Here is an 11,841-nt window from a genome sequence, read left to right on the forward strand (position 1 = left end):
TAGCCTCACCACAAACACATGTCGCGCATACTGCCTTCAAATCACAAACACACAGCTGCCACACCATCCATACCAGCGTACCACAACCACCGCCACGCACCGACTCCACTCGTTCCAGCGCGCAGTCACAACTCGCCCTACAGCCGACGCTGTCGACGGCCGACTCGTATCAATTTATAGAGGTAGGACGCATCGTCAGCCAGCGAACCAACCCAGAGCATCGTTAGCCAGCAAACCAACCCACAGCGGCACCCAGGACACTCCCTGCCAGGCCTCGCGCACTACTCACTACTGGGGAGCCTTCTGCGCAGTGCGACGGATGGCGCAATACCCTTGCCTATCCGTAGTCGTAGTCGTAGTCGTAGTCGTGTCAACAGTGTTCAGAGCACAAAGATACATTCACAACGAAAAGGACAGAAGCCATGAGTCCAATGCCAAATCCTAAATCAAAGCAAGCAGAGGGCAGCAAAAGGCCCCTGCTCAAACGACCCAGTGGACGGTAGTACGCGCCCAGCAGGAAACAAGGCCGGCCGGTGACCGCCGCCTCGCCCACACAGTGCGGGCGCGGCTGACTCGGCGTTGGACGGAGGGGGCCGCTGCAAAACACGGGCCCAGCCGGTGATCGAAACCGGGACCTCTCGCACCCAAAGCGAGAATCATACCACTAGACCACTAGGCCGCTAACCTAGCCTCACCACAAACACATGTCGCGCATACTGCCTTCAAATCACAAACACACAGCTGCCACACCATCCATACCAGCGTACCACAACCACCGCCACGCACCGACTCCACTCGTTCCAGCGCGCAGTCACAACTCGCCCTACAGCCGACGCTGTCGACGGCCGACTCGTATCAATTTATAGAGGTAGGACGCATCGTCAGCCAGCGAACCAACCCAGAGCATCGTTAGCCAGCAAACCAACCCACAGCGGCACCCAGGACACTCCCTGCCAGGCCTCGCGCACTACTCACTACTGGGGAGCCTTCTGCGCAGTGCGACGGATGGCGCAATACCCTTGCCTATCCGTAGTCGTAGTCGTAGTCGTGTCAACAGTGTTCAGAGCACAAAGATACATTCACAACGAAAAGGACAGAAGCCATGAGTCCAATGCCAAATCCTAAATCAAAGCAAGCAGAGGGCAGCAAAAGGCCCCTGCTCAAACGACCCAGTGGACGGTAGTACGCGCCCAGCAGGAAACAAGGCCGGCCGGTGACCGCCGCCTCGCCCACACAGTGCGGGCGCGGCTGACTCGGCGTTGGACGGAGGGGGCCGCTGCAAAACACGGGCCCAGCCGGTGATCGAAACCGGGACCTCTCGCACCCAAAGCGAGAATCATACCACTAGACCACTAGGCCGCTAACCTAGCCTCACCACAAACACATGTCGCGCATACTGCCTTCAAATCACAAACACACAGCTGCCACACCATCCATACCAGCGTACCACAACCACCGCCACGCACCGACTCCACTCGTTCCAGCGCGCAGTCACAACTCGCCCTACAGCCGACGCTGTCGACGGCCGACTCGTATCAATTTATAGAGGTAGGACGCATCGTCAGCCAGCGAACCAACCCAGAGCATCGTTAGCCAGCAAACCAACCCACAGCGGCACCCAGGACACTCCCTGCCAGGCCTCGCGCACTACTCACTACTGGGGAGCCTTCTGCGCAGTGCGACGGATGGCGCAATACCCTTGCCTATCCGTAGTCGTAGTCGTAGTCGTGTCAACAGTGTTCAGAGCACAAAGATACATTCACAACGAAAAGGACAGAAGCCATGAGTCCAATGCCAAATCCTAAATCAAAGCAAGCAGAGGGCAGCAAAAGGCCCCTGCTCAAACGACCCAGTGGACGGTAGTACGCGCCCAGCAGGAAACAAGGCCGGCCGGTGACCGCCGCCTCGCCCACACAGTGCGGGCGCGGCTGACTCGGCGTTGGACGGAGGGGGCCGCTGCAAAACACGGGCCCAGCCGGTGATCGAAACCGGGACCTCTCGCACCCAAAGCGAGAATCATACCACTAGACCACTAGGCCGCTAACCTAGCCTCACCACAAACACATGTCGCGCATACTGCCTTCAAATCACAAACACACAGCTGCCACACCATCCATACCAGCGTACCACAACCACCGCCACGCACCGACTCCACTCGTTCCAGCGCGCAGTCACAACTCGCCCTACAGCCGACGCTGTCGACGGTCGACTCGTATCAATTTATAGAGGTAGGACGCATCGTCAGCCAGCGAACCAACCCAGAGCATCGTTAGCCAGCAAACCAACCCACAGCGGCACCCAGGACACTCCCTGCCAGGCCTCGCGCACTACTCACTACTGGGGAGCCTTCTGCGCAGTGCGACGGATGGCGCAATACCCTTGCCTATCCGTAGTCGTAGTCGTAGTCGTGTCAACAGTGTTCAGAGCACAAAGATACATTCACAACGAAAAGGACAGAAGCCATGAGTCCAATGCCAAATCCTAAATCAAAGCAAGCAGAGGGCAGCAAAAGGCCCCTGCTCAAACGACCCAGTGGACGGTAGTACGCGCCCAGCAGGAAACAAGGCCGGCCGGTGACCGCCGCCTCGCCCACACAGTGCGGGCGCGGCTGACTCGGCGTTGGACGGAGGGGGCCGCTGCAAAACACGGGCCCAGCCGGTGATCGAAACCGGGACCTCTCGCACCCAAAGCGAGAATCATACCACTAGACCACTAGGCCGCTAACCTAGCCTCACCACAAACACATGTCGCGCATACTGCCTTCAAATCACAAACACACAGCTGCCACACCATCCATACCAGCGTACCACAACCACCGCCACGCACCGACTCCACTCGTTCCAGCGCGCAGTCACAACTCGCCCTACAGCCGACGCTGTCGACGGCCGACTCGTATCAATTTATAGAGGTAGGACGCATCGTCAGCCAGCGAACCAACCCAGAGCATCGTTAGCCAGCAAACCAACCCACAGCGGCACCCAGGACACTCCCTGCCAGGCCTCGCGCACTACTCACTACTGGGGAGCCTTCTGCGCAGTGCGACGGATGGCGCAATACCCTTGCCTATCCGTAGTCGTAGTCGTAGTCGTAGTCGTGTCAACAGTGTTCAGAGCACAAAGATACATTCACAACGAAAAGGACAGAAGCCATGAGTCCAATGCCAAATCCTAAATCAAAGCAAGCAGAGGGCAGCAAAAGGCCCCTGCTCAAACGACCCAGTGGACGGTAGTACGCGCCCAGCAGGAAACAAGGCCGGCCGGTGACCGCCGCCTCGCCCACACAGTGCGGGCGCGGCTGACTCGGCGTTGGACGGAGGGGGCCGCTGCAAAACACGGGCCCAGCCGGTGATCGAAACCGGGACCTCTCGCACCCAAAGCGAGAATCTCCTACAAGTAACAGAGTAACCTGTCCGTCTGTCCGTCATTCCGTCATTCCGTACGCACCTCGAGCGTAACGCAAATCCGGACTTTCCGTTGGCTATAAATAGCTGCCGAGCGCAGCGAAGGCGGCCTCCCCATTCGCTATTATTATACTATGAGCCCTCTCATTGGCTATATAGTGGAGCCTCTGCGCTATTGGCTATTATAATGCGTAGAGTGAACTACATCACATCGGAACTAGCCGAATGAAATCACTGCTGATTGGACAAAATATACCGCCGTTCAACAACTTTTCTTTTCATTTCCATTTTCAAAACGACGCTCCGGCGACGGACCAGCTCGACGGAGGACCGGGCGGGATAGCTTCGCAGGCAGGTCATCCCCGCCGCAGGCAGGGTAGGTATAGATTAATCCTATTTAATTCTAATACATAACGATTTCGGGAGTGCCGCCTGTTGCGGATAACTGGTACCTTCAGGGCAGTCGAGGGGTAACCGTGCGTGTTAGAGGAGGATAACCGGAGCCGTGCATTGTGTGGGAAGGGCACAACTGCATGGAGGGATGGGTACCCTATGACGGCCACACTGATGCGGCCTAGCCAGCCCCCAAGAGGATCCCATCCCTGCCCAGCGCGCCAGGTCGACCTCTCTCGAAGCAATCGTGACGGTTACCCCGTATTTTCGGGCTTTCTGGTGAACATGCTATTTTGGGGGGCTCCCTTCACCCCCAGGAAGCATAATTCCAGTTTAGAGGTCCGATAAAAAGATTGCAGCTGGCGCCCGAAATGCGTTCCAAGACAGTCCGCCATCCAACCTGCTCTTCGGAGCCGCGGTGCTGAGGCGCCCATTTATGCCCGCCGGCATAGTGGGAAGTCTCATACCAATCCGGGGGACTGGGATGGGTACACACGGCGATAAAAGCCGGCCTAGCCGGGTCGTCCATCCTAGCCCCGGGCTTGACACCGTGTAATGGGACCGGCCCATAGTGTGGTAACATGCTATTTGGGTTTCTGTGCAGTTACGGCTGTGGCGGACACTTTCCAATCAAAAGGACGAGTCGGCACTATTGTGACAAGTGAGGACCGCTCGACGGTGGCCATTTGCAGTGGTACCGGTGGAAAACCGTTGGTTTGGTGCAGTCTGCGCGCGAACTCGGGGTTTGTACGGCCCTTTAATGCCTATGATGCCTTGCTGCTAAAAAAATTATTAAAAAAGATTCCCAAAAAGCTGACACGTGTCCCTTTACAACCAAAACGGTTAATTGCCTGAGCTGATAAAGCTCAGTGGCATTGAGCGCGACCGGTAGACCTCCGTTGCCAAAGGAAGCAACTAAAAGAAAAGAAAAAAAAAGAATTGAGGTACCGAGTCGCGCTTCAGCACCTCGAACCCGCAGCTGTGTCTCCAAAGGTATTGAGACGCAGCACCAATGCGGGGATGCTTTAAAGGGATAACGGTGGATGTGAGGGACCAGAAACAAACAAAAGCAAACGCGGCAAGGCTAATGAGGTGTTTTACAGCCGTGCAGGACTCGGGTTCGTGGCGAGGACTGTGCAAGACTGGCGGTGCTACACGGGTATCCTGCAGGTGTGTCTCCAGAAGGCGTCTCCTTGCGAATTGCGAGGTACCGGCCGTCCTTTTACTAACGACTGCAGTTTTGGGTGGTTGTTTTCCAATGCACGTGCGCATTTATTGGGAAGTCCACTAACGCTGCATTTGCTGTTGCAGTTGTTGCGGACAGCACCATGGTGAATGTCGGCAGCAAGCGGGAGCGGTACGGCTGTTTCTTGGTTGTTGTCAAGTGTCCCTTGCTCAGTGGTCTCTTTGTTAGTGATGAGCGGCGTCAGGAGCTGGACCAGCGCCATACCCAGGCCCTCGATGCTAACGCGTCACCACAAGGATATGAGTCTCCAGCGTCTAAGAGGCGACGGTTGGGGCGCCGCCGCGCGGCTCAAAGGCGGTTTCGGGTGGCAATGGAGCAGATGGAACAACTGAGCCTACAAGAGGCGGCCGCAGGTGGGGGGGACGTCGTCACAGTTGCAACGGGTGAAACCGCCCCTCCTGTGCCGACGGTCGTTGGACAAGGGGCGACTAGCCAGCTCTCTGCAGGTGCTCCAGTGCAGAGGGCGACTGACCCACAAGCAAATCCACGTCGGATGAGGGAGGCGCAGCGAGCGCGTTCCAGACGAAGTAACATGACCGACTCTCAGCGGGAGAGTGCGCGGCGGCGTGACGCGGAGCGGAAGCTAGCCCGGCGAGCCCAACTCCGTGCCGAGCAGCTTCGGGACGTACGAGAACGAAACCGGATCGCACAGCAGGAACGTCGGCATAATCTGGACGAAGAGGTCCACGCCGCGGAGCGTGAACGCAACAGTGCTTCTCGCGCGCTTCACAGGAGTGTACAGGATCGCACTGAAGAGCGCAGAACAGATCGTGAGCAACACGCGGAGCGCAGATCACAGCTTACGCAGGAGGAACGCGCCGAAGAACGCATGGTAAACCAAGAACAACATGCGGAACGCCGCAGAGAACAGACTGAGGAAGAAGCACTTGAGCAACGCGAGAGAGAGCGATTTCGGCGTAGATCGGCTCGACGTGGAGAGGCGTTGGCAAACCACGACGATTTTGACGTGGCCTACGTCCAGGGCCCAGACGTTGTGAATGGGCGCCATCGGCTTCCTCCCACCACTGTTTGTGAACATTGTGGCGCTTGGAAGTGGCCTGGCGAATCCAAAATGAGCTGTTGTCTGGAAGACAAGGTTCGTCTTCCCCCTTTACGGCCTGCACCTCCAAGATTGTTGCAACTGTACCGGGATCCAGCGTTTCGACAGCACATACGAGCGTATAACCAAGCTTTTGCGTTCACGTCCATTGGCGCTTCGTGCTCCAACCGATCCTTCCAGGACGTCAACCAGGATGCAAGCGTAGCGGGACAGAGGGGCGTGTACACGTACCGCATCCAGGGTGCAATGGGTCACTACTTGGGATCTCTACTCCCCTATATTGATCCCGCCACCGGAGAGCGCACGGATCCTAAGTTCGCGCAGATCTATATTGTGGACCCGGACATGCAGCAGCGCGCCCAACGCCGCAGAGGAATTTTTGCTGACTTGGATCCTGTGGCGTTGATGGACATTGAGCAAATGATGGAGCAGCACAACCCATTTGCTCAGCAGTTCCTGAGTTTCGGAGAGCAAGTGCGCTCGCGAGACACGAGCGACGTCGTGGATATGGTGTTCCGCCTCCACGAAAATATAGCGCATCCTCGGACATACAATTTGCCAACCGTTTCTGAGGTAGGCGCGACGCTCATCGAGGACGGCAACCTGGATAGGCCTCGCGATCTACTACTGTATACTCGGGATCACAGGCTTCTGCGACTGTTCGAGACGCGCCCGGAGTATGATCCTCTTCAGTACCCTCTTCTGCTTCCGTATGGGGAGCTGGGTTGGACCTACACAGACACATACGCGAACGGAGTCAGACGTCGCAACAAGAGCCAGATGTCCCTTCGCGAACATGTCGCCTTCCGGTTGCACCAAAAAGTGGGAGATCAGTCTGCTCTTCATCAAGGCGGCCGTCTCTTTCAGCAGTGGTGTGTCGACCAACGCGCTAAATGCGAGCAGGAGCAACTTCGCTGGGTGGCCTCACATCAGAAGCAAATTCGCGCCGATCAGTACCGAGGGCTTCAGGATGCACTGCTAAACGAAGGAACAATTCAGCTGGAAGCAGGCGAAGGGCTACTCTCCGAGTTTGACAGAGGCGATGGTACGTTGGTCCACCCTGATCGAGGCCGAGGTGGTGATACCCATTTTCTCAACCAAGTGGGACGCCGCGTTATTCTGCCCTCATCTCATATGGGCAGTCCTCGAGCGATGTACCAGTCCTACCAAGACTCAATGGCCATTGTTAGAGAATTCGGCAAGCCTGATGTGTTCATGACAACGACCTGCAGCCCTACATGGGAAGAGATAGTCGAGGCCCTTGGGTCCGATCAACAAAACGCTCAGGACCGCCCCGATATTGTAGCCCGTGTCTGGCAGCAAAAACTGCAAGCTCAGCTTAAAGACCTGGGCGAAGGAGTGCTGGGCCGTATGGAAGCGCGGATTTACGTGGTCGAGTTTCAAAAGAGAGGGCTCTCTCACGCGCACATCTTGATCATTTTGGCTGAAGAGGACAAGCCACGTACTCGCCAAATCGTAGATCGTATGGTGTCTGCAGAGCTTCCTGACAGAGAAAAGTTCCCGCAGCTATTCGAGACAATCATGACATGCATGCTGCATGGACCATGTGGAGCAGCAAACCCGTCATGCGCTTGCATGAAGGACGGGAAGTGTACGAAAGGATATCCGAAACCTTTTGCAGAGGCGACAAGAACCAATGTGAACGGCTATCCGGTCTACAGACGGCGTCGACGAGCTGAAGGCGTCCTGGTATGGAAGGGCAGGGAGTACGACAACGCCACTATTAACCAGTGGGTTGTTCCGTACAACCCGTACTTATCCCAAAAGTACAATTGCCACATCAACGTCGAGGTGTGCACGGATATTTCAGCTGTGAAATATCTATACAAGTACGTCTACAAAGGGTCCGATAAAGCTGTGCTAACTGTCGAGGCAGTTCGCGCGGGTGGAGAGCTCCCTCGGCAAGAGCCAAACGAGATTCTGCGCTTCCTCACGGCCAGGTACATATCTCCAGTTGAAGCCTGTATCCGCTTACTCGACTTCTTGATCCAAGGAAAGACACACGCAGTCACTCAGCTTACCGTTCACGTCGAAGATGCCCAAACCGTGTTCTTCAGAGCGACGGAAGACCCGGAGCGTGTCCTTGGTCGTGGGAATCACACCATGTTGACCCGCTTCTTCGAATTGTGTGCGAGCGACGAACCCGAGAACCAGATCGCGAAGACAATGCTGTACCAGGATATACCCAAGGAATTCCGCTGGATGGGAAACACGAAGTGCTGGGTTCGACGTAAAAGGTACCAGGCTGCAATTGGTCGGATGGTGCATGTTTCACCGCGTGATATGGAGCGCTTCTATTTACGCCTGCTATTATGCCATCGCCGAGGACCGAGGTCTTTCGAAGACCTGCGGACAGTTGATGGTGTGCTGTGTCCCACGTATCGAGACGCGGCTGAACATGCCGGCTATCTGGAGAACGACAGCGAATGGGTTTTGTGTTTGTCGGAGGCTGCCGAGTTCCAGATGCCGTACCAGCTGCGCCAGCTCTTTGCAACAATCTTGGTCTACTCGGCGCCTACGGATGTTCGGGGTCTTTGGGACCAATTCTTCAAAGACCTTTCGCTTGACTATGCGTACAGGAACCGAGAGATGTTGGACCCTTTTAAAACGTCTGTTGTGACGTTCGACACACTGAAGAGTATCCAAGACTTGCTCAGTGTCAGTGGGTACTCCGTCCAAGACTTTGATCTCCCTCGGCTGAGCGAGTTCCCTCGCCTGGTGCTTGAGTCTGTTCTGCAAAACAATCTCATCCGACGAGAGCTAACGGGATATGACGCGTCTGTTCTTGAACAAATTGTGAGCGAGGAGGACCACCTAAACGAGGAGCAGCGCTTCACCTATGATCAGATCACCCAAGCTGTCGAGGACCCACAGGAAGGCAGGAAGCTATTCTTCGTTGATGGACCAGGCGGTACCGGGAAGTCGACACTGCTTCGGAACATACTGGCCAAGGTTCGTCTATCCGGAAAAATTGCAATCGCGGTCGCTTCCAGTGGGATTGCTTCTCTGCTGCTTATGGGAGGTCGGACAGCGCATTCTACCTTCAAAATCCCATTGAAGATAGACGGCGAATCTACTTGCAACATCAACAAGCGATCCCAGGTCACGGAATTGATGAAGAAAGCAAGTTTGATAGTTTGGGACGAGGCACCCATGGCGCATCGGCACGCGTTTGAAGCAGTGGACAGAACGCTTCGTGATGTTTTGGATAACGAGGCAGAACCTTTCGGTGGGAAAGTCGTTGTGCTTTCGGGAGATTTCAGGCAAATTCTCCCGTGGTGAAGGGCGGCTCGGCGACAGAGACAATCGACGCATGCCTGAAGTCATCCGAACTGTGGCCACTTTTCCAGAAGGTGCGTCTGACAGAGAACATGCGTGTTCGCACGGCTGCCACGTCCGATAGTGCTGCAGAAATGGCTGCGTTTTCCGAGTACCTGCTGAAGGTTGGAGAGGGGAGACACGAGGTACACAACGATCTGGGAAATGACTACATTAAGATTCCACGCGACATGCTCATCGACAACCCCGCCGGTGATCCAGATGAGGACGAGGAGATCCGTACCGGGAGCTATTCCGCGAGGTATGCGGCGCATGATCGACGAGATGTACGCCGACATCAACAATTCGGAAGTCGCAACGGACGAGTACTTTGCGAGTCGCACCATCCTCACCACCACGAACGCGATAGTCCATCGTATCAACGAAGCCGGTAGCGGATCGCATGACGGGACCAGCTCGAGAATATGTGTCCACGGACTCAGTGGAGGATGACGAGGACGGGAACTTATTCGAGCAGGAGGTGCTCAACTCCCTGAACATCAGTGGCATCCCACCCCACAAGCTGAAACTCAAGAAGGGGATGCCGATCATCATGATGCGGAACTTAAATCCCGACCTGGGGTTGTGCAATGGAACACGCCTGCGAATCGTCGAACTCAAAGATCATGTCATCCACGCCACCATCATGGCCGGCGACAGGCAAGGCCAGCATGTGTTGATCCCGCGCATCGTGTTCATCAGCGATGGCGACATCCGCGATTTCCCATTTCGACTAAGACGCAGGCAGTTTCCTATCCAGACTGCATTTGCCATGACGATCAACAAGGCGCAGGGACAAACGGTGCAGTACCTGGGACTGTACTTGGCGACTCCTTGCTTTTCCCACGGTCAGCTGTATGTGGCCATGTCGAGGGTTACGTCGAGATCGAGATTCAAGGCGTTGGTCGAGTATCCAGAGCGGGAGGAAGAAGACGGAGTGTACACGGCGAACATAGTGTACCGACAGCTGTTCGAGAGGGCGTAGGCAGCGACTTCGTGTGAATGCATATTTTACGAAAGGAATACATTTGTCACTTTGCATAGCGGTAATTGTTGAGAGTCACCATTCCCCCTCGAGCGCAGCGAGTACGCCTGTGGTTTGAAGTCCGTGTGCGAAGCACGCGGGTGAAAACCCAGGACCAAGCAGTGCATGCTAGACAAGCGGAGGCGAAGCTTGCGAGCCGTAGCGGGCTTAGGGTTCGTACACACGGGAACCACGTGAGACGAGCGCAGCGAGTACGCCTGCGGTTTGAAGTCCGTGTGCGAAGCACGCGGGTGAAAACCCAGGACCAAGCAGTGCATGCTAGACAAGCGGAGGCGAAGCTTGCGAGCCGTAGCGGGCTTAGGGTTCGTACACACGGGAACCACGTGAGACGAGCGCAGCGAGTACGCCTGCGGTTTGAAGTCCGTGTGCGAAGCACGCGGGTGAAAACCCAGGACCAAGCAGTGCATGCTAGACAAGCGGAGGCGAAGCTTGCGAGCCGTAGCGGGCTTAGGGTTTTGATACAAGTCTACTGTAAAATATACTGAGATAAAACATAACACTGTCATAGTAAAAATAGTAGTGAAGCGAGCTGGATGAGCGAGCGAACGGGCACCAACCAACCATGCACCCACCGCCCGCAACGCGGGCGGCGCTCGGCTAGTCATACCACTAGACCACTAGGCCGCTAACCTAGCCTCACCACAAACACATGTCGCGCATACTGCCTTCAAATCACAAACACACAGCTGCCACACCATCCATACCAGCGTACCACAACCACCGCCACGCACCGACTCCACTCGTTCCAGCGCGCAGTCACAACTCGCCCTACAGCCGACGCTGTCGACGGCCGACTCGTATCAATTTATAGAGGTAGGACGCATCGTCAGCCAGCGAACCAACCCAGAGCATCGTTAGCCAGCAAACCAACCCACAGCGGCACCCAGGACACTCCCTGCCAGGCCTCGCGCACTACTCACTACTGGGGAGCCTTCTGCGCAGTGCGACGGATGGCGCAATACCCTTGCCTATCCGTAGTCGTAGTCGTAGTCGTAGTCGTAGTCGTGTCAACAGTGTTCAGAGCACAAAGATACATTCACAACGAAAAGGACAGAAGCCATGAGTCCAATGCCAAATCCTAAATCAAAGCAAGCAGAGGGCAGCAAAAGGCCCCTGCTCAAACGACCCAGTGGACGGTAGTACGCGCCCAGCAGGAAACAAGGCCGGCCGGTGACCGCCGCCTCGCCCACACAGTGCGGGCGCGGCTGACTCGGCGTTGGGCGGAGGGGGCCGCTGCAAAACACGGGCCCAGCCGGTGATCGAAACCGGGACCTCTCGCACCCAAAGCGAGAATCATACCACTAGACCACTAGGCCGCTAACCTAGCCTCACCACAAACACACGTCGCGCATACTGCC

Source organism: Phytophthora ramorum (genome assembly GCF_020800215.1).
Source record: "Phytophthora ramorum isolate Pr-102 chromosome Unknown Phyram_PR-102_s0012, whole genome shotgun sequence".
In the NCBI taxonomy this organism is placed as follows: Eukaryota; Oomycota; class Peronosporomycetes; order Peronosporales; family Peronosporaceae; genus Phytophthora; species Phytophthora ramorum.